Source organism: Apodemus sylvaticus, chromosome 9 (assembly GCF_947179515.1).
Source record: "Apodemus sylvaticus chromosome 9, mApoSyl1.1, whole genome shotgun sequence".
NCBI classification, from domain to species: Eukaryota; Metazoa; Chordata; class Mammalia; order Rodentia; family Muridae; genus Apodemus; species Apodemus sylvaticus.
The window spans coordinates 14,927,859-14,944,834 of NC_067480.1; the positions used below are offsets into that span (position 1 = coordinate 14,927,859).

General features: G+C 38.2%; 1 pseudogene; it reads left to right on the forward strand.

The window, feature by feature from the left end:
* The first annotated feature begins 308 nt into the window (after positions 1–308).
* On the forward strand, positions 309–429 carry LOC127693155 (uncharacterized; annotated as a pseudogene).
* Positions 430–16,976: the final 16,547 nt, after the last annotated feature.

The window sequence follows — 16,976 nt, forward strand, 5'->3', positions numbered from 1 at the left end:
TGCTCACAGCGACCTGCAGCAGCATGAGTTATGGACTTCCATATGGTTTCCAGAGGCAGCTCTAATCATGATTCCAACCAGGTTTCTAGCTTACTTCTTCAAAGCTACATCAATATAGTTATATGTCAATATAGGTAATCTTGAATTTAAGGCAATTCCTAAATTCAAAGTCTATCATTACTTTCCATATATAAAGGCATCTGTCACTGAGTAAGGTACATCTAATATTCTAGAGAACATTTATTAAGTAGAGCGATGAGGTGGGTGAAAAGGAGGAAGAAAGACAAAGTTAAGAAAACTAAACTGTGCCTGGCCAAAGAGGCATTTCAGGTGAGGCTGCTGTGTCACATGGGCATCAGTAGGTGTCAGAGAGGACAGGGGCTATGTCTATGCTCTGACCTACAAACATATGATTAGTAACCTAATACTCCCTGAAGAAAGCGAGCCTGAAATCACCAGCAGTCCAGTGCTAGGCAGACCGACCGGGATAGGATCCCAGGACAGGGAGCAAGCCAGGGACTAGAAGAACCGCTCTGGGACAACAGCCCAGGGCAGGAGTGAGCCAGAGACAGATAACTGTCACAGGAGGTCACTCAGGTGGTCCGTGCAAAGAACCAACCTGACATGAGCATCATCAGTCCTGTGCCTACACAGGTCATGGAAGCAGACCATGACTGAGCTGATCACAGGCAGGGAATAGTATTCCTGGGACCACTCCTGAGACAACCCCAGACATTCAGAGACCCTAGGTGTCACTAAGAGGAGCAAGCCAGTAGTGGAGAAAAGGAGAGAAAGAGACACAGAAGAAGCACAATGAAGAGAGGCAGAACTGGAGACTCAATGGTAATGAGGAACAGCCAGATGTTGATAGCCAGTGATGCAACCTGGGACTATGATGGGGTTCCAGTGCTGTGCTGCAACTGGGAGCCATGTCTGAGTCCATGGTCCTGCAGCAGTAGCAGGGGTCCACGACCATCAAAGGCCAGGCAAATGTCCCTGGTCAGGACTGCTGCATGTGGATATGTTGATATCTGAAGGCTGTACAGAACTGACCCCACTCGTCACCAGGGCTGCCTTGAAGGCATGACATCAGGAGAGATGACCTGTTCTTCTAGTCCATCATTTCCCTCCCACCTTATCATCCTCACCCCCCTCCCCAGTTGTGGGAGCTGCAAGCAAGCGCTGGAGATACAAGTGTGGGAAATTTGGATAAGGAATTGATATCCTCCCCCCTTTAAACTCTTCTCCATCTATAGCTGGCAGAGTCTTGGCAGCCAGAGGCCCGGCCCCATCCCCAACCAGCTGTAGCACTTGATATCACACTGGGCAATAACAGGGTATCTGAGAGGAGTCCCAGGATGGTTCCAGAATTGATAGAGCAACAGAGGCCAGAGACCTTGAACCAGACCAACATCTGCAATGAACATCTGCAAGAAAAGACAGGTGAACAAAAGCATTTACTATGGAACACACTGTGACACACTACATCTTCCACAACGAGGGTTTTAATTTTTCTATGGGGGGGCGGGGTTAGAGGGTGGAGGATGGATATGAGGGGAAGGGGAGATGCAATGGATTGGGGTGCATGATGTGAAGTTCACAAAGAAACAATAAACAGTTCTTTTCAAAAGAGAGAGAGAGAAATAGAAAACTAAAATGCAAAATTGACTTTAGAGGTGATATCCAGTTCTTGTAGGAGAAAAGCCACACAGCTGCAGAACACTTGCAGTGGGGTCTGACAGGGCGAGTCATGAGAAGATAAGGCTGAACTCATTTGGCAAGTGAATGCACTATCACATCTTCATTGTTCAGCGGAGCTAGCCTGGAAATTCATGCAAGGGTTGGTTGGTATTCATGATTTTATTCTGAAGCTTTTCTTTATTGAATTGTTGATAGATTTTAAATAAACTGAAACAGGAGCATTTCTAAAGTCACCATGGACCCACCCTCTACTGAGTGTAGATTTGGACCCCTTTTGGCAAGCAAGTTCACCCTGAACTCTGGTCAAAGTTTTTTTCCTGGCTTTTGATTTACTTTGCATATCTCCTATAAGAAATTATTAACATTGTCTAAAAAGACACTAAATTGTTTCTGAGCATCTTATTAGAACTATGTGATGTGTGATTTCCAGTCAAGTAAAATTGATAAGACAAAGGGCACTTACCACAGCAGAGGAGGAGGGGAAGATGTGATTACAGAGAGATTGGGGATTTGTGCCAGTATTTATTGTGAGGTCAGGCCAAAATACATGACTATTTCTCTTTCCCCTCATCAGTACCAACCCTTGAAAATGGCAGAAAGTAAAACACTGCCTTGTTCAGATTCATAATAACTATAGATTTAGAACTACAGGGAACAGTGGAATGTGGTGGTGATAACTGTAATCTCCATATTTTGTGAAGTAGGAGCATTATAAATTTAAGGTCATCTCAGCTATATGACAAGTTTCAACTCAGGTTACATGAGGCCTGTGAATAGTAATAGTAGTAGTAGTAGTAGTAGTAGTAGTAGTAGTAGTAATACATAAAATATTTTTTCTTTTCAATAACTAAATTAGCTATTTTTCATTTTACTCTCTAAATATAACTCAGTAAAAGTAGCACATCTTATCTTCTACAGTAAGGAACTGTAATGTGTGTTTGTTTTGTTTTGTCTGTTGTTGCTTGCTTAGTTGTGGTTGGCTAGCTGTTGATTAGTTGTTTGTTAGTTGTTGTGATTGGTTAGTTGTTGCTGGTGGTAGTTAGCTGTTGTTGGTTAGCTTACCTTCATTCTGTAACACTGCTTGTCCCCAACCTCTCTCTATGCCGCCCAGTCTGACCACAAGCTCAGGGCAATCCTCCTGCCTCTGCCTTCCTAGTTCTAGAATTATAGCCAAATGCCATGAAAACTGATTCAAAATGTTACTTTAACTAGGAATGGGGAAATTTGACTTAGCAGAAAAAACCCTGCACTGATCAAAGTTATAGAACAGTGTAACAAATAGTTACACAGGCGTGAACACTATACATAATAAAGTGAATGTCAGGCAGCCACAGACTTCAATTTTGATACATGCAAATAACAGAAGCTCAAGACAAGCCAAAGTGTCCATCAGTGTCCCTTCCCCCACAGCATTTAGCTGTGACATTCATGGCCCGCAGCCTCCACCCTTCCCCTGGTGTTATCTCCAGCCCTTGTTTTGTTGGGAACAATACAGCTGCTTTCACCTTAACAACCAAGGCTGCCTCAGGGCAGTCTTACCTGGAGACCAGCAGAAACCTACGTGACCGGAAGCAGGCAACCCGCTGAGAAGAAGAACCAAGGAATTCGAGGCCATTTGGGGGCAGGGTTGTTTTCTAAAGACTATATATATTGGCTAAATAATAGTAAAGTCAGTCTCTATCATCAACTGTCGTCTTGACTCAATTTCTCTTTCGTCCCCTTCCTGTTTATCCCCAGAATTCTCTTCCAGGTATCCGGTTCGCATGTGGCCGCGGGCGGCTACACTTCAGCAGATGAAGGATGAGGCCTCAATGTAGCATTGTTTACATTAGTTTGAATTTTGGGACAACCTAAATATTTATTAATATGGGAATGGTTTAAAAAGTTATAGTACATCTACATGTCATGCTATAGTAAAGACATAAGCAAAGTTGTCCCTTTTTTGGAATGAAACAGAGATTAAATCCAATTGAATCATTCATGGTATGTAACAAGTCTACCATTTAATTTTATCTCCAGGCTGGATAAGGAAGATTTTTATGGGTTAATCTGAGATAGATTTTTCCATATGTTTTACTATAGTATACTATTTATTTAAAATTATAAAAGAATATACAGCTAGAAATGTATATATGCATGTAATAGCTGCTTGATTATTTTAATAGAGGGTCAGCTTTGGTCTTCTCTATGGAGGAGAATCAGATGGCTGGGAAATAGTGCTTTAAGGAAAATGGCTACAGCCATTTAAGGTTTTTATATTGTTGAGCTATGTAAATGATTATTCATTGAACATATCAAAACTTAAATTTTAGAAATAGCCACTACATTACTAGCATGCTAAAATTTAATAAATATTGCTTTTATATACCATTACTAATCATTAATTTGTAACTGAATACATAATGCATCATACTTTTATAAGACCAATTAAGACTTCATGAGACAAACATAATCATATTCTATTGCTCAGATAAGACACTACCAGTGACGTTTACTCAGCAGACCTAGTTTATCTCAGAGGAAATAGGTCAATAAAGATATGTTATGACATGGAGAACATGCACATAAGGTTAAATGCAATCTGTCTATTTTTAAGTAATATTTTCTGGAATTTCCTGCCTTGGATAAAGCACAGAAAGGTCAAGCTAAGCAGTTTTTCAAGCTGCAGACTAGAGGATATATTGAAACACTGATTTATGTAGTCTCACGCAGCCTGGGCTGGCTGGGTTCAGGAACTAGACAGAAAACCTAGGAGAGAACCGTTGTTTCACAAAGGGACCTTCTCAAACCATCACCTTCTTCCCTCCATCAACACAAAGGAGAGAAAGGAAGAACATGTAGGAGGATTGGTGGGAGGGAAAAGCAGGGGAAAATGTAATTAATTACAGTTTCAAAACCAGCCACTGAGGCTTGGAGAAAGTTAGCTTACTTTTAGATACTTGATTATATTATTTCCGAACACTGGGCATAGTAAAGAGAAGCATCAACCTGTGTGTATCAAAAACTTAAGAAATGTGGGGAAATCTCTGACCTAATGGTTTTTATGATTCAAGACTGCTATAATCTAAAAGTATTTAACTTCTAAAAACAACAATTCCTTAAGTTGAGAAACAAAGAAGATTCCATGCCTAGGGTAAAGCACCACATAGTAATTAAGATGATAAATACACTTATATGCAAAACTAAGTTTATTTTCCATATTTATTTTTATCTAATTCCAACTATTTCCCTTTCCATTAGAAATTGTGGAAAACAAGAGATTGCCATAAAAATATTTAAAGCTTAAATTAGGCAGTTATTCACAACTGCATACAAGTCTGAGAGAAGATATCTCAGCTTCTGGTAGTAATTGTTTATGGACATAGCAAGGCAAAGTAGATCAATAAGATAACAATGGTAAAGGAGGAAGAGTTAAAGCATGATATTTATTGATTATTCATTACCAAGAAATTTTTATGTTTCATTTAATAATCTTTCAGTTGTCATTAGAGTGAACTTCATTAATTTTTAGTTCCTTAAGAAGCATAAATACAAAGAATTCACAAAAAAAACTATATGAGTCCAAAAAGGAAATATCAATTAGAAAACAATAAAAAGAAGATTGCTTTAGGCAAATTTGTTATAAATGGTTTCCTAAAACAAGGAGGGTGGATTACAGGTACAACTAAAATTTCAAGGTTGGTAATATGTCTTTGCATTAAATATGGCCCTTGGATATTTTGGAAATAAATAATCTCCAAAAAGGAAGAAAGAAAATGAGAAAAATGAGGTCATGAGATCAATAGTTTAAAACAAATTTAGATGAATATACAAAAAGTTTACAAATAAGTATTATTGCTGAAGTTTTTCCATCCCCAAAATGGATATCTCTGCTTTCTTCTAACATAAAATAAAGTAAAATTCCCTGAAGAAATTTGTTATTGTTTATATTGCCTAAGGTTGAGTAACAGCAAAAAACCATGCCAACCTTTTCCATAGGTTTTCTTCATATTTATTTTTTTTTAATTTTTAAAAGGCCAAGAGAAAAACAAGTAAATACTGAAAAAATGCAGAAATGCTGGGTGTGGTGGAAAATATTGGGCATGGTGGAAGATAATTTTATTCCCGGAAATTGAAAAGCATTGGCAGATGGATCTCTGAATTTGAGACCAGCCTGACCTCCAGAGCCAGGACAGCCAGCCAGGACTACATGAAGAAATGCTGTCTTGGAAACCCATGAAAAAAAGAAGAAAGAAAGAGAGAGAGAGGGGGGGGAAGGGAGGGAGGGAGAGAGGGAGGGAAAGAGAAAGGAAGGAGGGAAGGAAGGAAAGAAGGAAGGAAGGAAGGGAGAGAAAAAGAAAACTGACATGTAGAAAAAGGTGAAAACTAAGGCATGTTTAGTTCATCATAAGAGAAAGCCACACCCTTTTGAAACATTAAACAATGAATATGTAAAGCATTGTGATTCCAGAAACATTTTGGTTTCAAATAATACCTAATTTAAAATTTCTTCTATGTAACATAACAATGTAGAATAAAATCTATTTCAGGATCTACAAACAAAAGAAAAGAATAGAGGTATGGCTCCCCAAGGAAGTGATTAAATGGCTAAAAATGAATCTGGCTCGTGTACCATTGGCCATGATTTAATGTGAAGATGAAGTTTCAGTTTATGTTAAATTGGATGTTTTTTCACATTTCAGTAAGAGAACAGAAGCTAGACAAATGAAGCCAGTAAAAGGAAATATGGGTAGGAAACAAAATTAGTTTAGGAAAAATTGAATTAATATTATACATTATCAGAAATATATATAAATCATCAGTGGAAAATGTTGGAATGAAATGTCAAGTTGAGCCAGTTGGATTAGACAAAATTTTGAGATAATTCTAAGATATGTCTAAGCAGAATCAGTTCCTGAGAGATATGGTGAGGACAGAGTCTGTGAAATAAACAATCTATGACTTGATTTTTATGTCAGTATCTTAGAGTTGTGCCCTCATGGTATGGTTAACCTTTCAAAATGGCCTTTAATACAATCCAGACATACTGGAAGCCCAAGATGGATAATGCTGGAACAATCCTAATATGGCATTTCATTCTGCAGTAAAAAATTTGATATTATATAACTTGTTTTATTAGTGTTCTTATTTTTAATTGCGATTATAATTATTGTTTGGTATTATAAAACAATTACATTTCTCCCCTTTCCTTTCCTCCATCAGCCCTTCCCACAGCCTTCCTTACTTTGTCTTAAATTCATGTCCTCCTTTCTTTAGTTGTTAAATATATGCACCTTTTCTAAAAGCACAACCTGTTCTGTCCATATAACGTTAACTGTAATGTTAACAGTTTCAAGACTGACCATGTTTAATAGGTATCAACTGATGGGCTCTTCCTGGAGAAGATCATTTCTTCTGCTATTAACAAGATCCAGTTGAGCATAGTTCTTTTTCTTTGGGTGAAGCCCCACAAACCCTCCATTTTAACAGGTCCACTGGTATGCTCATCCTTGCTCGGGTCTTGTTTAGGCAACTGTATAAATGAAACTTCATGTGCATGGCCTAGCTGATGTTTCCAAGAGACACAGTCTCATGGCAAACCCTAAGCCTCTGGCTCTTGAAATCTTTGTTTCCTCTTCTGCAGTTATTGATGTACATTTGTATGGGAGTTGTGTCGTACACATGGGAATGGGATTACACATCGTACACATGTCATATCCATGGGAATGGGCTTCACCCCTCCACATTTTGTTTGGTCATGGGTTTTTGTAAATGCTCTCCATTACTTGGAAAGAGATTTATCCTTTTTCCCTTTTTTAACTTATTTATTTTTATTTTTTTATTTTTTGGAAGTAAAAACACTTTATGATAAAATTAAAGATTTACATGGAAAATATTTCAGATAAACTCATTGAAATTGACAATTTTCATGGAAAATTAAGGAGTATGGTAGACATGCAAAACATTGCTTAATTAATTAAAATATGGGATAAAAAACATTTTATGATAGAATTGAAGATTTACATGGAAAATATTTCTGAAAAAATTGTAGAAAAATGTAGAAAAACATGTTAGAATTGAAGATTATCATGGAAAATTGTATATAGATATAGTAATAGTAGGCATAAAAGGATTCCTAAGTTGATTAAAAGTGGAATTATAAACATTTTCTGATAAACTTGAAGATTTGCATGGAAAATATTTCTGATAAAATTGTAGAAATATATAGAAAAACATGTTAAAAGTTAAGATTAGCGTGGAAATGATATAGATAAAATGATAGGTAAAAGATACTTCTAAGTTGATTGTAAGTGGAATTATAAACATTTTCAGATAACATTGAAGATTTACATGGAAAATATTTCTGGTAAAATTCAAGAAATAAATAGACAAACACATTAAAATTGACTATTTCACGGAAAATTTTACATAAAAATAGTTGATGCAAAAACTCTACATTAATTGAAGGTAGAATTAGAAACATTTGTGATAAAATCAAAGATTTGCATTGGAAACATTTCTGATAAAGTGGAGGAAGTATATAGAAAGATATTAAAATTGAAGATTAGCATGAAAAATAATTCAGATAAAATGGTAGACATAAAAGACATAAGAAATTACTAAATTAATTAAAACATAAGAAGATATAGTAGACATAAGTAGACATAAGGTATTACCAATTAATTAAAAAGGGGAAATTCATTTTTTGATAAAATTGAAGATTTACATGAGAAATATTTTGCTAGTCTATGTCTTTTTATTTGGGAGTTGAGTCTATTGTTGTTAAGAGACATTAAGGAATAGTGATTGTTGTTTTCTGTTATTTTTGATGTTATTTTTATGTTTGTGTGGGTATCTTCTTTTGGATTGTTGAAAGATTACTTTCTTGCTTTTTCTAGGGTGTAGTTTCCCTCCTTGTGTCGTCATTTTCCATCAATTATCCTTTGTAGGGCTGGTTTTTGAACAGATATTGTGCAAATCTGATTTTACCATGGAATATCTTGGTTTCTCCATCTATGATGATTGAGAGTTTTGCTGGGTATAGTAGCCTGGGCTGGCATTTGTGTTAACACTGTCTTAGGGTCTTTATGAGGTCTGCTCAGGATCTTCTAGCTTTCATTGTCTCTGGTGAGAAGTCTGGTGTGATTCTGATAGGCCTACCTTTATAAGTTACTTGCCCTTTTTTCCTGTACTGCTTTCAATATTCTTTCTTTGTTTAGTGAATTTGGGGTTTTGATTATTATGTGCCGGGAAGAGTTTCTGTTCTGGTCCAGTCTGTTTGGAGTTCTGAAGGCTTCTTGTATGTTCATGGGCATCTCTTTCTCTAGGTTAGGGAAGTTTTCTTCTACAATTTTGTTGAAGATATTTACTGGGCCTTTAAGATGTAAATCCTCACTCTCATCTATACCTGTAATCCTTATGTTTGGTCTTCTCATTGTGTCCTGGAGTTCCTGGATGTTTTGGGTTACAAGCTTTTTGCATTTTGTATTTTCTTTGACTGTTGAGTCAATGTTTTCTATGGTATCTTGAGCACCCGAGGTTCTTTCTTCTATCTCTTTTATTCTGTTGTTAATGCTTACATCTATGACTCCTGAATTCTTTCCAAGGTTTTCTATCGCCAGAGATGTCTCACTTTGTGATTTCTTTATTGTTTCTACTTCCACTTTTAGATCCTGGATGGTTTTGTTCAGTTCCTTCACTTGATTGTTTGTGCTTTCCTATAATTCTTTAAGGGGTTTTTGTGTTTCTTCTTGACGGGCTTCTGCCTGTTGACCCATGATCAACGTATTTCATTATGGGATTTTTGTGTTTCCTCTTTAAGGGCTTTTTACCTGTTGACCGATGTTCTCCTCTATTTTTTTAAAGGAGTTATTTAAGTCTTTCTTGAAGCCCTCTATCAACATCATGAGATATGATTTTAAATCCAACTCTTGCTTTTCCGGTGTGCTTGGGTATCCGGGATTTGCTGTGGTGGGAGAACTGGGTTCTGATGTTGCCATGTGGCCTTGGTTTCTGTTGGTAGGGTTCTTGTGCTTGCCTTTCGCCACCTGGTACTAGTTGGTATTCTTGCTTCTGACTGGAGTTTGTTCCTCCTATGGGCCTGTAAGCCTGTGTCCTTACTCCTCTAAGCTCAAAAGTGAAAACACTGCTGGGAGATCTCTCTCTCCTGAAAGGCTATGCACAGAAGTCTGTGGAGCTTTCCATCTCCCTGGTGCAAATGGTGGCGGGAAGACTTCTGTCCCAGCTGCTCCACTGATCTTAGGCCCTGTGTGCTCCTAGCTGGGTCCCCTCTGTGCTCAAAAGTGAAAGCCTGCTGGGAGATGACCTAATTTATTTTTGTATTTATTTTTATTAGATATATTCTTTATTTACATCTCAAATGTTGCCCCCTGTCCTGGTCCCCCCCTAACCCTTGCCCCCTTCCCCCTCTTCATCAATCTGCCCACTCCCACTTCCCTGTACTGGTATTCTCCTACACTGCTGCATCAAGCCTTCCCAGGACCAAGGGCCTCCCTTATGTCCAACAAGGCAATCCTCTGCTGCATATGCATCTGGAACCATGGGTCCCTCCACGTGTACTCTTTGGTTGATAGTTTAGGCCCTGGGAGCTCTGGGAGTACTGGGTGACTGATATTGTTGTTCCTTCTATGGTGCTGGCAAACCCCTTTAGAATCTTGGTTCCTTTCTGTATCCTTGATAAAGGATGAGCACAATCCTTGACCATGGGTATAAGTGTAAATATTAACAAGGTAGCCAGGAAGTGGGCTGGTTTACTAAAGTGGCTGTTGTAGCTTTCGTCCAATATCCCTGGAGTTTGCAGTAAAAGACTTTAAAAGCAGAAGCAAAGTCTAGAGTAACAGAAAGTGCAATGCTTACATACATAAACTAGCAATGCACTTTGATCCTCACTGTGGAGCATAGTGCACTACAGGTAAATGTGTGCTCCATAGTTTTGTATGATTGGAAGCATGGTGAGTGTGTTTGCATCAGTATCTCTGCAAAGGTGTGAGCATGGTGTTGTACAAGGCCACTATGGTGACTGCAGGGTCCCTAGGCCATCATTTTCAGCTGCATGGTGGGACCACTGCCTCAACCCCAGTCTATCAATGCCTGAAACCTTTATGTGGTGTATGATTGTAGTCTCTATTCATTGTCCTGTAAATTTGGGGAAATATACTGACAATCCTTAGCCCCAAATGATTCCTCTTGTGATTTCTTGCTTTTACCATGGTGGGTATTTATCTCTATGCTACCAACATGCACTGCACCACCGTCCTGCAGTGCTGGAAATAAGCACAAGCCACAGCTGCCAGTCAGCTTTACTGTCAGGAGGGTAAACATTTGGTATTCTACATGGGCTATGATGCTGTGCTATATTGTTCAGTAAGTTAGGCATATCACATATATTTCCAACTAAATAATGCTTTCAAAATACGATGGGTTCATCCAGTACAATCTCACTTTTAGCTTAAGAGATTGTTTTTATTCTTAGTTAAATTGTTTATTATGTGCATTCACTTCATTATTGTTGTTCTGAAACTGAATTGTGTTTTCATACATAGGTCTGCTCATAAGCTTGTATATCAAAGTTTATGAACTAGATTTTTAGCTAAGGAAGTGGATAACATGTCAAAAGGACAAACAAAGAAATAAAAGACATAGCAAAAGCAAAAGGACAAAGAAATGAGAAAACTCAGCATGGGTCTTAAAATGACCATAGTGACTACTAAAGATAAAAACAAAACAGTCACTTCACTGGCTGAATGCTTTCCTTTCTCTTCTACCCCTGTCCCGCCCCATCTAAGAAAACCACACAGCTCAGCCAGGAGCATCCCTGGGTATTTCCACATGAATTTCCACGGCCCGATAGCAAATAAGCATAACCAAGGTAGAAAGTAAATATGGTAAACAGAGTGGATAGAAATCCATCGGGTTCACATATTGTCAAAGTTAATTTTGACAACACATGAAATACAAAACTTTTTTTTAAAAGACACGAGAAAAGAGAAAAGAGAGAGTCCCAAGATCAAACAATTTACAGATCACAAAAAAATGTGGATTAATATGTAGATCTCCCCACTAACCACTTTGTGAGCACTCTGCCTACTGCAGTAACTACAGGCAGCACTCCAAATGGTAGTGTATTCTTTCACTCGGGCGGTAGCATAAACGAGGCAAGGAAAAATAAGAAAGAGGCAGGGATGGAGGCAGAACAGAAAGAGTAATGAGGAGGAGAGCAACAGGCTGTGTCCTCCTGCTGTGGCAGACAGGACAACTCCTGTCCTGTAGAGAAAGAATACACAGTAGTAAGCAGCACAGGACTCCTGGCTTACAGTGGAAACTTTTCTCAGCATATACTCTGACATGCAGGATTTCTCTGTGTGAGTAAAATTTAGACAGAAAGTCATGGCAGGTTCCCCTTCCCCCAACCCAGCCAGGACAGAAGCTGGAATGGACATAGCACAGAAAGCCCATCATTTCAAGGGTTTTCTAGAACTTCATAACTTCATTCTTTCACCAATGAGTCTTACCTATTTTTTGTTGTTGTTGATGTTTATGTGTTACATTATATATCCAACAGGGGTCTACAAGATCTAAAGTTTTAGGTAAAATGGTGTCTAATAAACTATAGTCGTCCAAGGGAACTGAATAGAACAATTTCACCAATTATTTCTAAACTCCTGGAACTGTATCTTACATTTTAAATAACTGTCCTTGATCAGCTTGATTGGACAGTGACCCTCCTTGTGTGGTGATATTGTCTCCTAAGTGCCCCAGTCATTTCCTATTTCCATACATTGCTTGGGACTCACTATTTGGAGCTAGTTTCTACTAAGAACTATGATGAACATATGCTAGAATTTCTAAATATTATATTAATATTTTATATTCAAATAATAGGCTTGCCTTTGACCTCTAGAACTGAAAAGCCTTGCTCCATACCAGGAACAAAGCAAAGCTATTGCATAAATTCCTTTATCTTTACTTTTATTTTTATTTATTTATTTATTTTAATTTTTTTAGACATATTCTTTATTTGCATTTCAAATGATTTCCTCTTTCCTGGATCTCCCCCTCTCCGAAAGTCCCATAAGTCCTCTTCCCTCCCCCGTTCTCCAAACAATACCTTCCTCTTTCCCTGTCCTGGTATTCCTCTATGCTGCTGCATTGAGCTTTTCCTGGACCAGGGGCCTCTCCTTCCTTCTTCTTGGGCATCATTTGATATGTGAATTGTTTCTTGCGTATTCAGAGCTTCTGGGCTAATATCCACTTATCAGCGAGTGCATACCATGTGAGTTCTTTTGCGATTGGGTTACCTCGCTTAGGATGATATTTTCCAATTCCACCCATTTGCCTAAGAATTTCATGAATTCATTGTTTTTAATAGTTGAGTAGTATTCCATAGTGTAAATATACCACATTTTCTGTATCCATTCCTCCATTGAGGGGTATCTGGGTTCTTTCCAGCTTCTGGCTATTATAAATAGGGCTGCTATGAACATAGTGGAGCATGTGTCCTTATTGCATGCTGGGGACTCCTCTGGATATATGCCCAGGTTTTAACTTATGTGCATTTGGAGAGGGTATGAGTGCGGTACCTTCAGAGGCCAGAAAACAGGGTCTGACCTCTTAGACGTGGAGTTACAGATGGTTATGAGTCACCTGCCATGGATTCTGGGAATTGAACAGAGATTGTTTATAATAATACCCATGCTTACACATCCAACACAATGCAGGAAGTCAAGTTCACAAACATTAGCATTACTCTAACGGATCATACTTCTTCCCTGTGCACTTGTGTATGTATTTGTTGTATAAACATGTGGATGTGATCTTGCTGGTGCACCCATATGTGTGGTCATGTGTATGGAGAGGCCATAGGTCAGCATTTGGTTTCTCCTCTACTGTTTTCTGTCTTACTTATTGAAATGGAATCTCTTGCTCAAACTGTTGCTCACCCAGTGTAGATGGATAACTGGCCAGTGAGTTCCAGGGACTCTCCTGCCTCCAGGTTCCCAGTGCTAGGATGATTACAGGTGCAAAGCAGCACATCCTGTTTTTACTTGACTGCAAATACAAGATTAAACTCATGCTGTATGCCCAGCACTTTGCTTACAAAACCATTTCCTCATCCCTGGTTTTCAGATTACATCCCTGATTTTTCTTCTTTTGTCAGAAGATAGACAATGTCTATTTTAAAATAAACTGTGGGTAGGGTCTAATGAGTAAAAATGTAAAAATTCTGAGGTCAAAATAAAATGTTGAAATTTAAAATTTTATAAATGTAAAGAAATAGGCTTGGACTCTCGCTTTTACGTCTTCAATGAAAGGTCACGAATTGCAGCTGAAGCAATCTCAATGCTAATGAACATTTTGATCTTCACATAGATAACACTGTGAGTGAAGTTCTTCATCTTCAAAATTCTGCTTCTTTTTCAGAGTCTCAACTACTCTTTTCTTAATATTGATCCTACAAGCACAAGGAAAAAGATCACTGACCACAAAGTATGGCCAAATCAAAGCAAACTTTATTCTGTGCTCACTAGAGCCTATCTGGTAGCTGTCTCTCCTTAAGTCAGGTATAAGAGAGCAGTCCTGAGCTAGTTTCTCAGGTTCGTTTTATAGAGCACAACCGCAGATGGATTTTTACAAGCAAGCATGGCTACAGAAATGAGACTAGGTAGTTAAGCAAATCTTCTAGGAACATGTGTTACATAACCATTCCCTGTTCATGGGGTGAGGCACAGCCCAATTCTGAGAAAAAGAAACTTCAGTTGTATGGTAAACAGAAATATAACTGAAATTGAATATTATTAAAATGGCTCCTGATTACAAAACAGAGTCATTCTGGTTTCTCATTAGCGTTTATGTCCAATAATGGTCCAAATACAAGAGAAGTATCAAAAAACTAATTGCCTAAATATGCAGTTTGTATTCCAACTGATGGAATCCAATAACAAATCAATGTATTGTTAAATGTATAACCAGTCAAATGAAATGCTTTTGGGGAAGAAATAAAAGAAACTAAATAAGTATCCACTTATATAAGTACTGGAGGGTTGCTGAAAACCTTACGTGGCCAATCCAGAAGAACTCAAAACTTACCTGGAGTATGGGGGGAAACTATAAAACAGAGATAACATAAAAACATTACAAGCACTGCTGACAGGAAAGTCAACAATGTCACTTCAAAACAAGTTACTAGGTGCTGGGGCATACACCTGTAACCTCTGACCATGGGCACTGAGCCTGGAGGACTTGGATATCAAGACTAGCATGGGCTACATGGCGAGACGTTATCTCTGAAAACCAAGTATTAAAAACAGAAAGAGGATGAAAAGAAGAATGAGGGTGGAACCAATAAGAAGGCAAACCAGAAGACATGCGACTTGGTGGGATTCTCCAGTAAGAATAAAAGCTAGAATATGATATTCCAAAGAAACTTTGTCATTCACCATCTGTCCTTAGCAATCACGGAAACTTGAGTGACTCAAAGCCAAGATTTCTGAAATAATAAATCAGATATCTCTCTTCTCATGGTGAAACAACAATGATTAAAAGGGTGTGGCAGAGAGGATGACTAATTTGGAGTTGCAAACTATCTGAATAAGAACTTAGGATTTCACCAAGTTTTGAACTTCCAGGCTTCTCGGAGAACTGTTTACTATGTTGGTACATGACCATGTTTCCCTAAATGGATTAGCAGAGTTGAAATTCTGAGATATTGTGAGATAGTTATTTAAACTGAATGACTGAATAATAATGGATGGACAGGGAAAGAGAAACAAAGCCTTTATATTTCTTTCCAGTAGTCAAAATACTCTGTGGCCTGGTGAAGTCATGAATACCTTTTAGTCCTAGTACTCAAAAGGCAGAAGGAGAAACCGAAGCCATTCTGGGTTATACAGCAAGTTTCAAGCCAATCAGAGAAACATGGTGAAACTCTATCAAAAACGCAGCCAACCATTAGACTAAGCCCAGGGATCCCAATGGATGGGAAAGGGGAAGGACAGAAGGATCTGAAGGGGTTAGCAAGCCCACAGAAAGAACAACAATATCAACCAAGCAGACACCTCAGATCTCCTAGGGACTAAACCACAAACCAAAGCGTACACATGGAGGTATCCATGGCTCCAGCTGCATATGTAGCAGAGGATTACCTGGCATCAGAGGGAGGGGAGGCCATTGGTCCTGTGGAGGGTCACACATGACCCAGCATAGGAGAATGCTAGGGTGCTGAGGTAAGTGGGGGTAGGGGAATGGGGGAGTACCCTCATAGAAGGGGGAATTGCGAGGGGATAGGAAGTTTAACTGGAAAGGGGAATAACATTTGAAATGTAAATAAATAAAATAACCAATAAAACAAACAAACAAAACCTGGACTGTGAGAACTAAGTTTTGAAAAATATTAATTATCTATATTATATGTCTTATTCTCCTACATTAATTTTAAAGATATTCCCTTTAAAGTTCTAGAAAATTCTTAAGGTAAATATTTTTATTCTTTTTCACTGTTAGAGTAAGAAGAGTGTAAATAAAACAGGAAAAATTATCCCATTAGCTAATAAAATCAAGAGAGACAGTTAATTTATTCTTGCTGATCTCCAAAACATAGTCTTCTATCACATATGTTATACAACGTACTCTGTGCTCATTGTAAGAATACAGATTTCCAATTACATCTGCATTCTAATGCTGAATAAAATCTAGTTTCTTGGCTCAGGACTCCATATGTAGCTTTACAAAAGTTCAGGTGCTTGGATCAAATTACATTGTTTAATAAAAATTCCCTAAAACATTGTCATTGTGGCATGAGCAGTTGGTCAGGTTGACATTTCAGTTGTGAGAATAAGTTTCAGGACTTTTGCTTGGCTCCATTCTAGACATTGACACAGTCATCCAAAGAGATCCTTGGGTCAACTTACACGAAGATAAACAACCCACCCAAGGCACGGCTTCAAACTATGATGAACCAAGGCAATTTTATTTTTGTTGACCTTTGCTCCAGGTCGTTGTAATTTAATGCGTAGTAATCCTATTTAAAAATATGTTGCAAGCAGCCAAGTGCCTGCTGGGAGAATGTGGCTATGCATGAACGGATCAATATGCACTGTGCGCTCTCAACCATTCAACAATCGATTCACCCTTGTTAGGAGAAAATAAATGCTATAGTCCCCAGAGTTAATTTCTGAAGAGGGCTTTTACAAGGCAACCAGATTATTAAAAGTTTCCAGGGGTTATCTTCTCTTTGTTTACGTGGACCTGAGGTCTGTGCTGCGTCTCACAGTATTTCA